The sequence below is a fragment of the Mixophyes fleayi genome, chromosome 4, assembly GCF_038048845.1.
Source record: "Mixophyes fleayi isolate aMixFle1 chromosome 4, aMixFle1.hap1, whole genome shotgun sequence".
Lineage (NCBI taxonomy): Eukaryota > Metazoa > Chordata > Amphibia > Anura > Limnodynastidae > Mixophyes > Mixophyes fleayi.
Genome location: NC_134405.1, coordinates 335,539,079 through 335,547,006, shown reverse-complemented (window position 1 = coordinate 335,547,006; position 7,928 = coordinate 335,539,079).

The following is a 7,928-nucleotide window of genomic DNA, read 5'->3' as shown; positions in this document are numbered from 1 at the left end:
AATTTCTAACATTTTAAGTTAAGGGATCTACCAGGCAATCATTGCCAAAGGGATCATGGATGCGGTGCCCAGATGTCATAATGCAGAATCGTGGATGCCATGCTCAACCACGCGACATAAAGTCTAGATGGTCACTACAAGGGATAATACCCCAGCAGAAGGAACAACTCTTAGGACCATCATTAAGCCAAGTCCTTCAATAATCGCTTGACGCAGACCCAATTGTGAGTTGCTGGCATCAAGTAGGTGTGACACAATCAACAAGCCCCCAAAACCTACCCCACCACTAAGGAGGCCAGTCCACACCTAAAATTGGTATTGTATATATAAAGCGGGGATAGGTGGGTGAGCTCCTATAGAGAGAAGGACCCATGTGCCCAAGATAAACCACATTTTTTATCAACCTCCAAAGGCTCCGTTTGGTAGCATCAACTGGAGTTCATCTAGGACCAAATGGAGACACATACTCAGTAACCGGATCGCCACCTAAAACTTAGCAATACAACATGTAACCAGAGACTGAGAAACATCATCATCATCATCATCATTTATTTATATATATATATCGCCAACATATTCCGTAGCGCTTTACAATTGGTGACAAACATAGTAAACTAATAAACAAACTGGGTAAAACAGACAAAGAGGTGAGAAGGCCCTGCTTGCAAGCTTGCCCGAGTAAAAAAAACCTGTGAATGCACATCCAATTAATACCTATCTGACTCTCGTATGCATAGATTGCAAATATACATGCCATCCTAACCCTCCTGAGCGGCTTCAAGTTGGCTCTAATGTAAAACGAGTGTACGGCAAAATGCCATGCCTCAATATCGATCCAGACCTACCAGTCCATAATAACAATAGCAAATTGGTATCTATGTACCTTATATGTAATAACTAAGTATCACATATTGTGCCACTTTGCTCCAAACTGTTGCCATGGGGTTCTATGTACATTAGTACATAGAGCCCATATGTTGACAAACACGGACAACATCCACTTTTACTCCCTTTCTGATTATCTCTTATTGCAATACTGTATAAAATCATGCACTTTGATATGTAGGTTTTCGCCTTAAATATCTTGCTGCAGGCTACACATAAGGGGTCTTATAGTTCCCATACTTGCCCACCTTCTTCTGGAATGTCCGGGAGGACTCACGAATTTCGGGTAGGTCTCCCAAAATCCTGGAAGAGCAGCCCATATTTAGGAAAAGCGAGATAATCCCTGTTTTCACTGGATTTAGGCATTCTCCCTATTTACATAAGCCCCGTATGGAAAATACTTTTTAACATGGCAGCAGAGATACAGAGGCGCACACTTAAGGAGTTTAACAGTTGCATGGAAATCCCCCCTCTCTCTCGCGCTCAGGAGTGGGTGGGGTCTAGTACCCAGGTCTGGGGAACAGTATTTTTCCTGGCAGGGTACGTATCCTGGGGAAAACAATGGCTCAGGAAGTGGGAGTGCACCTGAGTCACAGCTCCCCTGCTGCATGGCATGGTTTTGACAAGGTGAAAAATTGTGCCTTCCAACTGCATTTGCTTCTTTCTTCTTTCTTCTTTCATTCTTCTTTAAATGAATCTACTTCTGCTGAGCGTGCATTAACTCCTCCATTTTCTTCTCTCCTGTTAGATCTCCTCTTGAACCTGGAACGTTTCGTGTTTTATTTTAGTGCACTTGTAATGTGTTCAAAATACATAGAAACCTGTAAAAACGTGAATGAGCCATAGGGAAATATTCTGTGTTAGTTCATCCTTATACTACAGTAACTGTTGTTGTCGATCTTTAATCCTGATCACTATTAAACAAGTCCAGGTCCGTCACGTCTCGTGTCCGATTCCCTTCATCCGTCCAGGTTGGCTGCAGATGCTTACAGCTCAGGGCAATGTGTTTCTATGGACACATTCGTACACTGTTTAGTCGTGCGGTCTTCACATTTCAATTACAGACATCTGAGATTGTGACTTACTGACCAAGGATATGATAAAGGGCATTTATAAGACAAAGTATTTGTATTTGAGAAAACATTAATTTGCAACCAAGGGGCTGAGAAGAAGCCCGTATCTATAATACAGGCTGACACCCACAATGCAATGCACTCTAAAAATAAATATACCCTGCCACAAAATATTGGCGCTTGTCCCGGTGTAGCACAAGTGTATGGTGCCATTTGGGGGACATTTCTAGACACCGTTAGTGATGTGTTTTGTTTTTTTTATAAATGTTGGGTATTTTTACTAGGGGTGTTTACAGACCCCCGTGTTTTGGTTTTGGTTTTGGATCTGTATTAACTTTGTGCTTTGGCAAAACTGCCTTCAAGTGCTTTGGTTTTAGTTTTGGATTTGTATTTTAAAAAAAAAAATTCTAAAAAATACTTAAATCACATAATTTGGCTCTTTCTTTGTTCCTACATTATTATTAGCCTCAATAACATTCATTTCCAATAATTTTCAGTTAATTTTTGTCAAGTGACAATAACACTGCTACCCCTCCTGTTTCTGTATGAGCAATGGTACTGGAGAGTGACAAGAACACTGCCACCCCTCCTGTTTCTGTGTGAGCAATGGCACTGAGCAATGTCACTGGAGAATGGAGAGTGTCAAGAACACTGCTACCCCTATTTCTGTATGAGCAATGGCACTGAGCAATGTCACTGGAGACTGGAGAGTGACAAGAACACTGCTACCCCTCCTGTTTCTGTGTGAGCAATGGTACTGGAGAGTGACAAGAACACTGCCACCCCTCCTGTTTCTGTGTGAGCAATGGCACTGAGTAATGTCACTGGAGAATGGAGAGTGTCAAGAACACTGCTACCCCTATTTCTGTATGAGCAATGGCACTGAGCAATGTCACTGGAGACTGGAGAGTGACAAGAACACTGCTACCCCTCCTGTTTCTGTACGAGCAATGGTACTGGAGAGTGTCAAGAACACTGCTACCCCTATTTCTGTATGAACAATGGCACTGAGCAATGTCACTGGAGAATGGAGAGTGACAAGAACACTGCTACCCCTGTTTCTGTGTGAGCAATGGTGTCGGATATACTGAGGAGGGAGGTTCTTATGGAATTCAAAACCCCAAGATCTGACAACACAGCAATGATGTTTTGCCTTGATTCAGATCCCAAGACGTCCGAAAGCACCAAGCCGAATTGGCTTAGTACTCTGGATTGGCGATGTTTGGATGGGCTCGTTTTTTGGAAAATCAAGCCTGAGCATCTCTAATTTTTACCTATTCATTGTCAGCAGCTATTATTTTGCACAGATTTTTTGGGTACGCATGTTTATAAATGCCTCCCATTATAAAAACATGGATATTTATTCATGATTCTTGATTTATTCATTGCAATATTTCAACATCGGTGTATAAAACCAAGAATTGTGAGGCATCTTCGTGGCAGATGTTTCCCAGCAACACTACGCAGCTTGGCAACCATTGTTCTGTGCCATGATAATTCATTTTAACACTGCATAGAAAAGTTTAGTGATGGCCAAAGGGTGTAATTTCTGGGGCAGCCGGTTTAGCAGAGGAAGACCCTCACAATTTAGTTACAGCCTTGAGATATCTCTAGTCCTCGTGATAAAATTGATAATATTATTTGCAAAACAACTGTTATTTTTTCAGTAAACTGAATTGTGCTTGTCCTGAATCCTGCCACATACAATCAGATATGTTAAAAATACAATTTGAAAGGGCTGTATTTCTACCATAGGGAAATAAGAACATATACTAGCAATGATTTGTATACTATCTTTTTGTCAGTTAAGGAATTTGAGTTACTGAATATAAAGGAGGAGGTTCTGTGATTTAACGCACATATTGACAATTTCAAAAATCTGGTGACAGATACTCCAGCGACGGAACCACAGAGCGTCCTGGGGGTACACTGCTCACTGCTAAATTCAGCACAATAGAAAGGCAGCCAGCAGGCAGCACCTGGGGTCAATTTATCTACCTGGACGATTAGACCTTAAGAATTTTTACAGCTTGAGACTTTTCCTTGAGGAGCTTCTGAGTCAGTCACTTTTTTTGCCCTAGATGTGTCAGAATTCTATCAAAGGTCTGAAACTAGCTATAAACATTATTAAATCATCATGACCAGTGTATAAAAAAAATTAATAACTTACATTATATCATAGACTCATACATTTGTATCGTGCTTGAAGTCGGGCGGTATGTGGCGGTATGTGGCGGTATGACATACCAGGACTTCTCCGCCCCGCCGCTTTTGAAGTTGCGCAATACTCTAATAATATGGTCTCTATAAGTGGAAATAATAATATGGAAATAATATGGTCTCTATAAGTATAGGGGGAATCTAAAAATGACTCACTTTTTCCCCTGTGAAGCATTATCACACAAATTGGGGAATTTAATAAACTTTGATGACTAAATTGATTTGCAAATATTGCTATTCGTTTTTTGTTGCTTTATGGTTGAAAAACAAATTTTACACTTATTAGTTTGTCTGTAACACTAAACTTGGCACAACACAGAACCGGCTTAGGGGTAAATCTATCATCCTCCGATTTTTTTTTCAACTCGCCGGAAATTGGCGACTTTGCAGGTAAAATTGAAAGCGACGATGGCTTGTAAAGGCAAGTTTGCCTTTACAAGCCATCGCCGCTTTAAATTTTCAATGCAAAGTCACCGATTTCCGGCGAATTGAAAAAAATCGGAGGATGATACATTTACACCTTAATGTCTTTTAGATCTGACCATACACGTCCGTACAAAGGCATAAACACCATTAGCATTGGCGAACAATGAGCACAGAAGCTGTCAGATGCTGTCACTCACTGCATGAACTTACGGACCTTCTGTTTGCGGTGAAACGTTTTACAGGTTCTTTCAGGCTGCAAGGAGTTAAAGAGTCGTGATCACAAACTACAAATATCAATCTTTTATTGCAAACGAGTAAAATATAATAGTAATATACTTCGCTTCGATAGTTCTCTTAGAAATATGTTTAATCAGCAATTATCCAGGGCCCCGTTCTCTCTCTCTCTCGAGCTGGATAGACAAATGTCTGCCACCATTACCGACGATCCAGGACGATGCATCTTGTGTCGCAGCAAAACCAGCTCTTATAGAAAGGAAACTAAGCGTGCTGGATATCACTAGCATATAAGATATAAACAGAATTAAGAACTTATTATTGGTACAGCAATGAATAATAAACAGTTTCACATTTTGTTGTGAAACTTTCAAAGTCCCAGCAGTGAAGTTACACGGGACTTTCCAGTACATGCGCAGTTAGCACTGGGACAACGCCTAGCTGATATATGTATATAGACATAATAAAAATACAAGAACAATAAAATGGAGTTCAGCGGCCATTTTGCTTGGCCTGTCGCACCTTCCCTTCCTAAGCGTTGGAGGTCTATTTGGGCTCATTTCATCTTGATGGAACACAGGCCCAACTAGCTGCGGTTTAGACTATGATTTGCGCACAGCATTAGCGATAACAGGGACTGGATTTTAACCAAGTAACGAGGGCAGGAGTTGGTGAGTATCGTTATTTATCTACAGACTGCCTAGAACCAGTACATGATAACAGTGCAACAATAGCAAATAAGGATTTGAACACTGTTGTATATATGTACGTGAAAATGTATTATATAACGCTGTTGGGTACACAATGCCTCACAAAATTTCTTAGAGGTTAATATACAATACAGAAAAATATATCTAACGTGTTGAAGGGCAGTTAAGAAAATGGTCTTCTACCCAAGGAGCCTGCAGTCTACTACACCATTATTGAATGTCACATGGCTGCTTTATTAGGAAAATAGATATTAATGAAAATTAGGAAAGTTGTGGTTTTGTTCTCTCTTTTCCTGAGAAAATCGCCCCAGGTTTGGAAGACTACCTGTCAGTGTGCGCTCTTTGGGGTTGATGAACTCTCTGTAGGTGACTAATGACTATTGGATGTGGATTGGTGATAACTCATATACAAGCCCAGAATAGAATGGATGATTCATAACTGTCTCCTTCTGACTTCACACATCATGTATTTTCAAAGCTACTTTTCTCAGAATTAGTTCCTGAAATGTTCCCAGTGCAGTTCAATTAGAGAAAGTTGGCAACCTGCTCACTTAACAGTTCGGAAAATGTTTTAAATTGTTTCTGAGCAAAAATTGCAATATCGTCAACAGTATATCTCTATCTATCTATATATATATATATATATATATATATATATAGATATATATAGATATATATATATATATATATATATATATATATATATATATATATATAGATATATACTGTATATCTACATACAAACATACATACATACATATACACTTTGGGTACACATATACACACTGACAATCCACATACATTTGAGTTATATTAAAAAACTATGAAACGCGTTACATGTATAAAAAAAACTACTAATAGCATTTAAATGAATATGTAGCTTCTTAGGACTGGATATATTTCAGGTGAAGGTTTTACCATTTTCCTTTGCACAATAGACTTCCCCTCAATAAATTCATTGAAGGACACTCTTTGCATTTAACAGAAAACAATAGCCTGCGTTCAGTTTAAAAGGAAATGCAATGTGATATTTCGAAGTTCTGTCAAGGAATTATACACATGTCTTGTGAATTATTGGGAGTGTAGTGGCCCCTGGGGTGAGCTACATCCTGATATAGTAGAGGTTTTTGGCACAGAGAGAGACTAAGTAGCCATTGACAGTTCTGTGGCCTTACACAAGGATGATGGTGTCACGGTTGTCTGTATTTCTTGATCCGATTTGGGACCCTTGGGACTAGCTGGAGCAGGACTAAAACAGAACCTAGCAGCCTGGATGATCTTCCTGCTCATGTTCTTGCTGAATGTAGAATATAGCAGGGAAATGAGCAGTCAGGAAATGCTGACAGGAACAGAGCACTTGGTAATGCTGGCAGAAACAGAGCACTTGGTAATGCTGGCAGGAACAGAGCACTTAGAAATGTTGGCAGAAACAGAGCACTTGGTAATGCTGTCAGAAACAGAGCACTTGGAAATGCTGTCAGAAACAGAGCACTTGGAAATGCTGGCAGGAACAGAGCACTTGGAAATGCTGGCAAAAACACTGGAGCCAAGAACTATCCTCTGGAGAGAAGTGTGTTGTTCTGGCAATGAACAGATCCCAGCAGCAGGTTTAAATAGTGTGTCACAAACAACTATTGGCTGTACAGGTCATGTGATTACAGCTATTGAATCTGGTCGGTCTGGAAAGATCACCTGACTGCATCCAAGATGGCCGCGCCCATGCAGCAGAACAAACAGTATGTGTTTGTTTACAAACGGAAGTGTAGAGGACGGGAATGCTGCAGACGACCATAAGGGACCCGGGTAGCCGTGATATGACAGCGGCGGGTGAGGTAAGTGCGGCTAAGATCCCGATGTGTGACAGATGGCTTGCTGTATGTTATATAGACAAATAAATTCAGTTTCCAAAATGCAAATTAAAATCAATAGAAGTAGTGATCAACCACATATTCCTCAATAGCATGATGAAGGGCAGCACATATGCCAAAAAAAGCATTCTGTCACACAGAGAAGTTGAGGAAATGAGTATAAACTCAATTAATATGCTGGACCTAGGCCTGTTTGGTATCAAAAATTGGTAAATTCATAGTGGACCCATTAAAAATAAAACTGGGTCTGTGTGACACTCCACAGGAAAGTTAGGTCACATATTAGAATTGGGTAGTAAATCAGGCAACATGCAGATTGTGGTTGTAGCAGTGTCACAGAGCACAACCCCTGGAGGTGGGGTAAGGTGTGAATGTTTCTTTAAAAAGCTGAGACCAGTTACAAGAAATTGTCAGTCTTCTGGGAAATCAATCATCATTGATAATCTGTCCATCGTCAAGTCAATTTCCCTTGGCGCAGAATATACCACTGCAAATGATACTCTGAATTTAAT